Source organism: Amphiura filiformis, chromosome 16, assembly GCF_039555335.1.
Source record: "Amphiura filiformis chromosome 16, Afil_fr2py, whole genome shotgun sequence".
Classification (NCBI taxonomy): Eukaryota; Metazoa; Echinodermata; class Ophiuroidea; order Amphilepidida; family Amphiuridae; genus Amphiura; species Amphiura filiformis.
This window is the reverse complement of record NC_092643.1, coordinates 8735781-8748038: the sequence shown is the minus strand read 5'-3', so window position 1 is coordinate 8748038 and position 12258 is coordinate 8735781. Positions and strand designations below refer to the sequence as shown.

General features: G+C 38.3%; 1 pseudogene; it reads left to right on the top strand.

The window, feature by feature from the left end:
• Nucleotides 1–6004: 6004 nt before the first annotated feature.
• LOC140136356 (ribonucleoside-diphosphate reductase subunit M2 B pseudogene) lies at nucleotides 6005–10829 on the top strand (annotated as a pseudogene).
• The last annotated feature ends 1429 nt before the right edge of the window (nucleotides 10830–12258 follow it).

The following is a 12258-nucleotide window of genomic DNA, read 5'->3' as shown; positions in this document are numbered from 1 at the left end:
CAAATCAAATTTTAATATAATATGCTTGTAGCTTATTTGAATATCACCTTAAATATTTATTTTTTGGGACTAAGTTATGTAAAATTATAATAATATATGCATTTTAGGATGATTGTAATATTTTTCAATTATTTTTGTATATACTGGGACTGTTAAATGTTGTTTTTTACAGTATGTTATGATTTGAAATCAAACTGTTTTTGAAATATTGAAAATGTATAGAAGATATGACATTGTCTGCCATGAATGTATATTTGTATAGCAGAAGACGTGCTGCCATTTTGTGTTGGTCATGTTCATGTATTAAAAGAAGATTGTACTTGTATTAAATTAAAAGAAAATTGTTCATTGTTCAAATAATTTACATATCATTATTTATGTTGAAAATAGAACACTGTATGGCCAAACAGAAGAAAGTATGTATCAAAGCTGCCACATGTGTTTGTTTTGCACTGCACATTTTGGCCAAGAAATTGGACAATATTAAACCTTTTTCTTCCATTTTTTTAAACAACAAAAATACCCCAAAATATCGTATTTTACAAGCATTTGTTGGAAGAATTGTGTGATTAACACTTTAAATAAGTGAAAAAAATCTTCATTATGTGTATAAAAATGTAAGCTTCCAAACATTTCAAGCTTATTTTGACTGAGCATGAGGTGGGGGTGTATTTTGCATTGGACTTGAAAATCGTCACAAGCTTTGAGACATACTATCTTTTTTTTGCCTAATAATCGTGTAAATATTTACATAACTTGCTGAATATATGTTATGTAAAAATTGACACAAATTGTGCTCTCCATCCTAGATGGCAGAGAGATCTTACACTTCCCATAATGCATTTCTCCCATTTCAATTTTCTGTACTGATTTGTATCTATAGTCTGTATAACTTCCTAGAGTCAGTAATTTAGATATTGTTTTCCATTGTATCTCTTAATGTAGTGATGAGAGTATACAATTTCAGAAAGGAAATGATGCAAGGATTCTAACTGGCATAACAGATTCCTGCAAAAATTAATGGTTTTTAAGAAAATCTTCTTACTTTACTGACTCGAGGAAGGTATACAGACTATAGAGCAACATAGGTCAATAGTGACAAAAGGTATCTCAATGAACAAAGCATGTACATCCAAAGCTTGCCAATTCATGATTACCATCCCATGTTTATCCAATCTATTCTGAGCATGAAGACAATTGGGATATTTACAATGTACAAAGAAATATGAGTGTCATTTGATGAAATGAGGTGATCATCATGTTGCAAAGGATTCTGGGAAGGGTAACATATCTTCTCTGCCTAGATGGCATGCAAATGACAACACCTGCAGGCGTGGTAGTAACCATCAGCCGACTGATGATGATGATGATGATGACGATGATGACAATAGAATTTAAGGAGAGATTGGTCAACTAAAGCCAAAATTACTCTCCTCTATCAGGTTGAAGGAGAGCAGTAGAGAGTGATTGCTCTCGCTCTCCTCAAAAGGCAGTCCATGAATATATGCGTAGTTGACCAAAGCTATGGAAAAAGGAAGTAACATGTTAGTTAAGGAAATATAAGATGCACCTGTTTGCCACGTTAGGGTTGTTCTGTTTGGTTAACACTTTTGTCAGATCAGATATTGTCTTCCGTGATACAAAACTGTAAATTAAAATGCCCATCCAATTGAATTCATGGTACCGGGTCTTATTCATTAATAATAAATCATTGATTTGATTGTTTAATATAATACTTAATCTCAAGTTTAAGTATGGGCATTCAGTGACGTTTTAACATACATCAAAATAAGAATAGAAATTTTGAAATTAAAAATTCAACTCGGAGCGATTCACCGCTTTGGACAAAGCAGTGGAGTGATCGGTATATCGACTTGCTGCTGGTCATCGCTAGCGTTTATGATGCAACTGCGCAGTGAAGCAACATCGTTGTCAGAGCAGCAATGCTGCAAGTGGCAGGAATATATGAAACTAGCATTAAAACTTGTGAATCCGTCATGTAATCGTCAGTGGTAAGGTAGTAAAATAGGAACATCCATAAAAGATCAACTTTATAGATCAACAAACAAAAAACGAGTACAAGAAATATGTATCTACATTGAAAAAATGGGTGATGGCTGTTTTTATGGTTAAATATCAGGCAATTTATTTACTTGTGTAAGCAACAGAATTTCTGGATGACATATTGTTGACAATTCTTGATGAATACACGATTTCTGAATTTTGAAGATGAATCTAATGACTCGCAAACCAAGGCCAATGGATGGTTGGCACAATTTTTCTACTGCAAAAAGGTCCTGTGATTTGCTTATTATTGCATTGAATTTATGTGGTGAGAAAACCAGGAAAAGCTAGTTGCTGGGTTTTATACCTTTGAAATAGCATCATCATCACTCATAAGCTATAATATTTTTTACCCTGGTGTGGCAGTGACGTCAACTCGTTGAGGCACCTGTTTCGCGCGTGCCTCTATGCAGCATCTTTAAGCGTGGGGGGGGGGGCATACGCCTGTGCTTTGAGCGTCCATGAGCTACTTGAAGCAGCGCGTAATAACTTACGCACTGACATCACTGCCACAACAAGGTGAAAAATGGTATATATAGTATGTTGATCCAAAATTGTGAGATTTTTTTCTTGCACTCATAATGTGGAAAAATTATATATGTATAAAGTTGTTATTTTGATATATATTTGGTGCATTGAATAGATTTTAAGTTATTGGACAGCTTGTACGTACAGATTTGTAATTTATAACGTGTTGGAACTTCTGCTGAATTTTGATAATTGGACATGGCAGCTATATTTATATGCATGCGACCAGCTGGAAGTACATGTATGATGAAATGATTTCATAATTTTGTAATTAACTTATATGCAGCACAAATCTTTGAACCCCATGGGCAGTGCCAATTTAATTATCTGCCTCTAACCACTATTTTGATTGGTTACAAAGAAGGCTATATCATGTATTGAGCCAATCAGAGATATGCTAAGAATGGACAGTAGGGCTGAAGAGGATTCAGCTTAAATTTGCTAAGTGATCTAAAAGCTCTATTCTGATTGGTTACTCAGATGAATATATCATATAATTAACCAATCAGGGGCATTGTATGAAAAGCAGTAGTGCCCATGGGGTTAAAAAAAATTCTGGTGACAGATTTTCTGGATGTAATACTTGTTGCTAGATGTTGTTTTTTGTTGTTGTTGTTTGAAAGATGATTATAACAGTTCAAAACAAAGATCTTGGTTTTGTGCTTAAACCAGGAAGAGGGGGGAGGGGGGCACTCATAAACTATGTATCGCCAGGGGCACTCTATAAACTATGATGTCTTGTCATCCTCGAGCAGGCCCTCACATTTGTAGCATTAAACGCCGACTTCATGTGAAAATACCAACCCTAATCACCAACCGTAAATGTTATTTTTTAATCAAATTTAATTGAAAATATTTTGATAAGGAGGCCCCTTTTCACTTGCCACTGTTTACGACAATGTATATCAATAGGCCTATTGAGCCATTAGCTTACATCTTGTGGCAAAGGAGCCTGAAATAGGGCCCTAAACACAGTCCATGCCGTCCTCAATATTGGGTGACTCTACCATTTTCCGTGAATTTCTGCTTCATGTTGACAACACATTTGGTTTGATATATGATTAATGCATGGCAATACTGTACCGTCACTATATTATGCCAAAAACACAAAGCCTCAACAACAATTTAATGTAGAATTTGGTAATATTTTGAAATTCAAATCATAAATCCAGGACTGACTCTTTTGAAAATATGATGTATAAAACTCATTTTATATGTATCTTATGCATGTTCTGGTTTTTTTTATGAACAATCATTCACATATTTATTATATGTATAAAATTGTATATTCAGTGAAATACTATTTGAAAACAAAAAGCTATATTTATAAATGAATGAGAGAAATAGATTTTTGGTAAGTTATGAAATAATCAGGCTGCTTCCAAAGAGTACACAGTAAAACTCCTTTCTACCATCAGTCATTTATTAATTATCCTAAACAAGTATGATACATGATAGAATAACAGTAAGAATGTACACGTATACATTTAATTGATCATACCACCAGGTAGATTATTGTAATTAACTTCATTGGATTAGAGCAGGCCCTTACAACTCCTATACATGCTCAATACAAAAATGCATAATTTGTGTAATAATGCAAGGCTAGCCAGTGCATTTGTAATGTCTAAGGTCATTTGAAGTAGAAAAATGACACTGCCACAGGGAGGCTACATACGGGCCGTATTGCCCTCATGCAGAGGGAGTATGGTTTTCACATGGAATAGCATATTTGGTGATTAGATACTGCCCAAATATCTATATGCCCTTAGCGTACTACTCTTGCAGGTTATCATGTTTATACATAGAGGACTGCAAAATCGAGTGAGAGTGCTTGTCAATGGGAGATGAATTATGCTGCTTCAGTAATGATGCTTTAAATATTACTTATTGAAAAGGGTTGTCACAGGATTTTGCACTCCACATCCCCCTTAACATCATGATTTTGCTGAACATGCTCGCCAATATATTTCATAATTGCTATATATCAGCAGTTTTGTATGAACATGCATGTTTCAAGTTGTAAGAGGTACTTTATGCGGTCTCTCTCTGATACAGTAAGAGCTAAAATATATCGTTATGAATTCGGCAGACGGCCGAATCCGAATTCGGCAAATTCATTTTATGCATGCATTACTTTTGAATTTGAGAACAAGAGATCAATGCTGTACATAATAGAGGGCAGCATATCAATTTTTTAACGGAGATCAGAATGATAACAGCATAGTAAGTATTCAAAAGAGGGTTAGCTAACGGTGCATCGCAGTACGGTCAACGACGATAACCGTTAAAAAGTCGATAATGCTGCCCTCTATGGGTTAAGTATTGATCCCTTGTTCTTAAATTCAAAAGTAATGCATGCATAAAATGAATTTACCAAAAGCCGAATCCGGATTCGGCCATCTGCCGAATTCATAACGATATGCACAAGACATAAAGTATTGTATATGTAAAGTACATTATGCGATACTAATTTTATGATTAGAATCAATGTTGAATTCTTAGACGTGAATACTACATGTAATTTGAAGTGTGACCAAGTCTTAGTCATAATCAAGTTCAGATCTTAGGGACAGTAGTAATATTGCCTTCCAGGACGTCCACTTCCGGGTCACGAGGTCAAAGGTCAACCGGAAATGCCGCCATTTTGAAAGGTCAACCGGAAATACCGCCATTTTGAAAAGGTCAACCGGAAATACCGCCATTTTGAAAAGGGAAATACCGCCATTTTGAATCGCCGTTAATATTTAGGGACGTTAATATTTAGGGACGTTAATATTTAGTGACATTAATATTTAGGGACGTTTGGCAAACGATGGAAAAACAAACGAGAGAATTGTTTCTTATTCTTTCACCTTTATTAAGAGCATTGGAGGAATAATACTAATAATTAAGCTATCTATTCTTTAATTTAATCTAATCAATAACTTTACGACTCGATTCCATAAAGGAGCGAAGCGATCTGATTTACTAAATACTCTAAATCCGTCACTTGAAATCAGCGTCGTACTTTTCGTTGATAAATTCATTGACCAGTATATCGTTAATCTCGGGATCTTTGTAAAACATTCGGCAATTTCTCGCGTGTCGTAACCGCGACAACGATGATAGAGGTAAAAGAGGCAAAACTGTCCGCAGACGGTACTGTAATCACTTTGAAGCATTTTGGTATTATGTTCGTAATTCTCCACGTTACGTTTCAGATTGGGAATAACTAGCAACGATGCACATCGATGTTCAACTTTGGGATGTACGAAAATATATAAATTAAGTTTTCGACTTATCGAAACAGTACCGTTATCGTATATTCCACGATTATAAAATCCTTGATACAAACCAAAAACGTAATATAATTCATGAACGAGGATAATCTACGGTTATATATTCCAGAGTACAATCCCAAAGCTGCGTAATCATATTTATATAGTTATCGTGATCGTAAACTCGATATAAAGCACGGTGCATAGCGCACTTCCCACATAAGAGCTGAAAATGTCCAGAAACGAGGAAGTATTACTACGTGTCGATCCATCTCGGTTCGTCATTTTCCGATTCAGTACAGCGACATATGGAAAATGTACAAGCGAAGCGGAGGCGTCATTCTGGACGGTGACTGAAGTAGATCTCGCTAAAGATAAACCGCATTGGGGAAGTCTCAACGACGGGAGAAGTATTTCATTTCTCACATCCTCGCTTTCTTGGCGGGTAGCGATGGAATAGTCGTCGAGAATCTAGCGACTCGATTTTGTAGCGAAGTACAAATTCCCGAAGCGATGTTCTTCTACGGATTTCAGATCATGATGGAAACCATTCACGCGGAAATGTATAGTTTGCTCATAGATACCTACATCGAAGACAAACGAAAAACTATACTTACTCAACGCCGTGGAAACTATACCGGTCGTGAAAAAGAAAGCCGAATGGGCTCTACGCTGGATCAACGACGACGAGGCCACTTTCGCCACGAGACTCGTTGCGTTTGCAGTCGTCGAAGGATTTTCTTCTCCGGATCGTTCGCGCGATATTCTGGTTGAAAAAAAAGAGGTTTGATGCCCGGTCTGACTTTTTCCAACGAACTCATCAGCCGCATTTGACGAGGCGTTGCACTGCGATTTCGCTTGTTTATTATTCTCGTACATCGACCAAAAACCATCGGTCGAAACAACGCTGAAAATCGTCACGAGAAGCGGTGGCATTTGAGCGTGAATTTATGACGGAGGCTTTAAAATGTTCACTGATAGGAATGAACGAACGTCTAATGGTTCAATACATAGAATTCATCGCCGATCGTTTACTGGTAGAACTGGGTTACGAAAAGTTCTATCGCGTGAACAACCCTTTCGATTTTATGGAAAATATTTCTCTCGAAGGTAAGGCGAATTTCTTGAAAAACGCGGCCGGTGAATACCAAAAGGCAGGCGTTATGGCGACGGAAGCGGAACAACGGTTTACTCTCACGGCGAATTTTAACGAAGTTACGTTCCAATGTAACGACAATTTGCGAGGTAAGTACAAATTCGAAGCGATTAATGTATCGGATGAAATATCCAACAAGTTGAGAGCATTCAACAAACATTTACGACCGTTAAAAACATTTGCGAACGTGATGTCATTACAAAACGTTATTTTGGTGGATAATAAACACTAATGGTGGATAATTTGACAACGCAGATTACGACCGTTTAAAAACACGATCAGTGGATAATTTAGAATCAACGAAGTCGCGCTCCAATTTACCGGCGTTTATATCGCAACAGTTTACGAGGAGTGACAATATGTTGTTGTAGCGATTTTAAGCACCGGTTTCAACGCCGTTCAAAAATGCGACTCATTCATCGGAGAAAAATATCCGACAAAGCGAGAGTATTCAACAGATTTGTGGACGTGTCGCCGCTAAAAACACGTTAAAAGCGTTGATTGTAACGACACGCGGTGGATAATTTAGCGAGTCAACAACCAACAAGTCGAGACTAACCAGTTTAAGCGTTAAAACACGACAACGTACCAATCAAGACTATTCAACACAGCACGGTCGTTAAAAACATTTGCGGAAGTGGCGTTGTTACAAAACACGATAGGTGGACAATGTTGTTGTTTTTAAACAACGTGTCTCGCTCCAATTTAACGGCACCGTTACAAGCACGATCGGTGGATGGTTCGGCGTGTCAAATAACAACGTGTCTCGTTCCAATTTAACGCCGCTAATATTCGCTACCGTTGACGAGACGTTGCAACGTGATTTCGTTCATTAAAACACGATCGGTGGTTGGATCGTCGTGTCAAGTAATCAACAAATTAACAACTAGTCTCGCTCCAAATTACCGCCGTTAATATTTATGACTAGATGTTGCAACGTGTTTTCTCTCGTTAAAAACACTATCGGTGGCTTGTTTGGCGTGTCAAGTAATCAACAAATTAACAACTAGTCTCGCTCCAATTTAACGCCGTTAATATTTGCTACCGTTGACGAGGCGTTATAACGTGATTTTTTCGTTAAAACACGATCGGTGGCTGGATTGGCGCGTCTCGCTCTAATTTAACGTCGCTAATATTTGTGACTAGTCGATGCAACGTGATTTCGCTCGTTAAAACATGTTCGTGGATAATAAATAACCAACTAATAACGCATCGTAACGACGCTCAAATTGACCGCTTTATTCTCGTACATCGCGCAAATTTACGGACGCCAGCCGGTTTGCATCGCCGTTGAAAAAAACATAAATCGTAACGATCGTTTAAAAATATTAACGTGCTTTTCGTTTCAATCATCGGAAAAAAACAAATTGTTGAACATTTACGACGATCGCCATTTAAAAAGAAAAACGGGACACGGTGGACAAAGTGTATAAATAGAGAGTGAGCAGCATTAACTTCATTCCTTGACACGATTTCAATCTTATCAGTATGGCGAGCCATCAACAGCAAAGTGGAACTTTCGCTCACGGGAAAAGGGTATCCAGCAATACTTTTAAGGAAACGAAAGATTTTGGCGAATGGAACGATGACGACGATCTCTCTTATTATAACGATCAATTAGCGAGAATATCGGAGGATACCGATTATGAAAATTCGGACCTTCGAAGAAAGAACCGCCGTCCATCCTCTAACCATGGTCTGGGAAAGGATAAAGAGCCTGGGAAAAAGAGCGAGATCAACTCCTTACGAGAAGATACACACCATGGAACAACGGCCCGAACGAGTTGGAAATTGCCGGCTTTTCCATCGGACCGTGAAATGCTTCGCGTTCCTATTAGGGAAGACCGACACATCGTGATTCAAACGTTTAGAGATCAAATTTATATCAACATCCGAGAATATTACCGGCATAACGTTACCCAGAAATGGATGGCGAGTCAGAAAGGTATCAATTTGAGTCTACAAGATTGGAACGTTTTGAAAGAAGTCTCACCCAAGATAGATAGCGCCGTACAGGCATTGCGTCAGAAAAAGCAAATCCATGAAGGAAAAGGAGAGATGCGATGAACGTCCTAATGCAGCGCCCTACGATAGTTTTACGATTAATATTTATTCAGAATTTGTGGCTTACCTGCACGTAGATTATAAATCCGATAAAGTATAGAATACGATATAGTAAATCCAACCAACGTATATTATTCCATTAATATATTTCAAAGATAGCTGTAAGTTTGGTAAAAAAACCCGACACGTAACAAAATCACGAAGTTAAAAAAGAAATCGTTGCATAGTCTATTTTATCTCTCTTCTTTTCGTCCATTATTCCATTAATATATTTCCAATATCGTTGTAGGTTTGGTAAAAAAACCGACACGTAATAAAATCATGAAGATAACAAAGAAGTTGTTGTATAGTCTATTTTTCCTATTATCTTTTAGTCCATCATTCCATTAACATATTTCCCATATTGTTGTAGATTAAGCTAAACCAGAATGCGCAATAAAAATCACGAAGATAACGACGGGTACATGGTCGAGTTTAAATAATTTAGAACTGCGCGATATAACGATGCTCTCTCTCCAAAGTCTTACGGTCGAAAGTGATGACGTCATACACTTCGAGCGATGATATAGTGCAGCACGTTGAACCGTTCACGCCCACACACCACGTGAGATCGTGTCACTCGCTACATGATCGAAAGTATAAAAATTTAGCGCTGAGTGATATAACGATGTTATCTCTCCAAAGTCTTAAGGCCGAGTGATGACGTCAAACACTTCAAGCGGTGATATATTAAATCACATTGAACCGTTCACGTGTACACACCACGTGAGAGTGTGTCACTCGCTACAATAGTTATCGAGCGATGACGTCGAGTGTTTCATAACGAACGTATATAAAACGCTGGTGTCTCACGAATAAATGTTCATTCCTGGAATGAGCGGCACAATCTACGGAATAGAATGGATCGTTTAATCAACGATTGTCAGTCTATAGAAGAGTTGGATTTTCTCATAGGTCAGGGTTTAGATGACGAATTGTATCAGTTGGCGTTAAACAAACTATTTGAGTTGACGACGCAGGGAGAGAGAAACTATAGCGGTAATGATGCGCCTAATGAAATTGCTGAGGAAATTAGATCTTCATGCGATATTGAACGATTGAAGCGAAATCATTAATTCCGATGGATGGCAGACGGATGTTTCAACTCGCGCTTTCCAGAGAATATTGGATCTTACACCGGACGTAACGCATATTGAATTGATCATGGATGATGATGATTCTCTATCGGATATGGTGGGTGGGGAAAATCCGCAACAACCGATGAAAACGTAAGTAGAATTTTTTAATATTCTTTTAAGGTTTTTATTTAATAAATTCATATTATAACATACATTCTGTTCTAAATTTTTGTATGTGGTTTATGATTTTTTTTTTAAATTTTTTTTTTTTTTACCATTCATTTAACGTATTTTTATTTAATGTAATAGTATAATAATATATATTTTTCTATACCAAATCCCATGCAGGTCGTGGCGGGTGATGCTCCTATAACGCGTAAACGATCGGCCAATGAAACCTTGGATGACTTGATAAATGAAGCAGAAGTAGAGGAGGAGCCTGAGGTAGCGAATGAAATACGGGATGAAGCGCCGGAACCCAGCGTGTCAGATAACATATCTCAATACTACGTCATCGAGACTCTTAATGCCAAACACGTCAAGAAATTTAAAGCTACGTCGACGGATTACGGGTTACGATTGAGAAATTTAGACGACCGGTTCGCCGTCGATAGCATCCGTTACTGTCGAACATTATAGACGATGTATTGGACCGTGTGACCGATGGCGTTCGACCTAGGGACATGATCAGAATTGTCCTACAAGCACCGAGTCTGGAAAAACCGATTAACTTGCCTTTCATCAAGAAAGATGACTTAACCATAGACCGATTTATGGCGCGTATAGAACACGTCTTACAATCTAAGAAAGACCTAAAACTAAATAGCGACATGGAAATCAACGTAGTCCGTATGGAGATGCCCGAAGGGGTAAACCAAACAGAAAGATGCTCCAACTGTGGGACGAGAAGAAGAAAAATTTGAAATGTATCGTCGATATCACCAACCAGAGCGATAACATGTGTCTCATGCGAGCTATAGTGACGGGTATCGCCAAACACGAGCTTGGATGTAGAGAATGGATTTGGAGAAGTATACGAGATGGGAAGTTACACCAGGAACAAAGGGCTAAAGCTTTACACGACAAAGCGAATGTCCCGTATCACGCCTGTGGATTGGAAGGCGAGAACGCTTCCAGAAAGTGGTTCCAGTATCAACTCTGTGTCATCTCCAAAGACCAGTTTGATAAGATTATATACAAGGGTCCTCCGAAAGATAAAGGCATCTATCTTCTATATAATAATCATCACTTGACCTGATTACTTCCATGGCCCCTTATATGGACCGAAGTTATTGGTGCCATGCGTGCAAGACCGGATATAGTAACCCGGAGCTCATCGCTGCGAGAATTCGTGTAAAATCTGTCATTCGGGAAGCTGTAGGACTAGCGACGATGTAGACGCCTGGACTTACTGTTCGGACTGCAAACGGTATTTCAAAACACCCGCGTGTTTCGAGAACCATAAGAAAAACGGTTCCACTATAAAACAGTACGGCACGATATGTAATCAATACTACAAGTGCGAAAAGTGCGATAGAGTTATCAATAGGCAGTTTTTGAGAAAAGGAGCGAAACACAACTGTACGGATCTGTGGTGCCACATTTGTCAAGGTAACTTTCCGCCGGACATAAATGTTACATCAAACCCCACGAAGTTAAGGAAAATGGTAAAGAAGACGATACGCCTTTCTGCTATATTTTTTTCGACGTTGAAAGCCAGCAAGATACGGGAGTTCACGAACCGAATCTCTGCGTCGCCCAGAAGGTGTGCGAATAGTGCGCCGAACAGCCTCTGCAAGAACCGTCTGCGACGCTTGCGGGGAAGATAAAGAGATGATTTTCAAGGAGAGAGTTGTATGGAAGAGTTTTGCTTATGGCTTTTCAAGGAGAGAGTCACAAACACGCCCGATGTATGGCCCATAACCTGAAAGGGCAATGCGATGGGTATTTTATCCTGCAATTCCTGTACGATAACGCCATCAAGCCGAAAGTGATCATGAACGGCGCGAAAATCATGTCCATTACGGTACCTGGACCCAACATCGTGTTCAAGGACAGCCTAAATTTC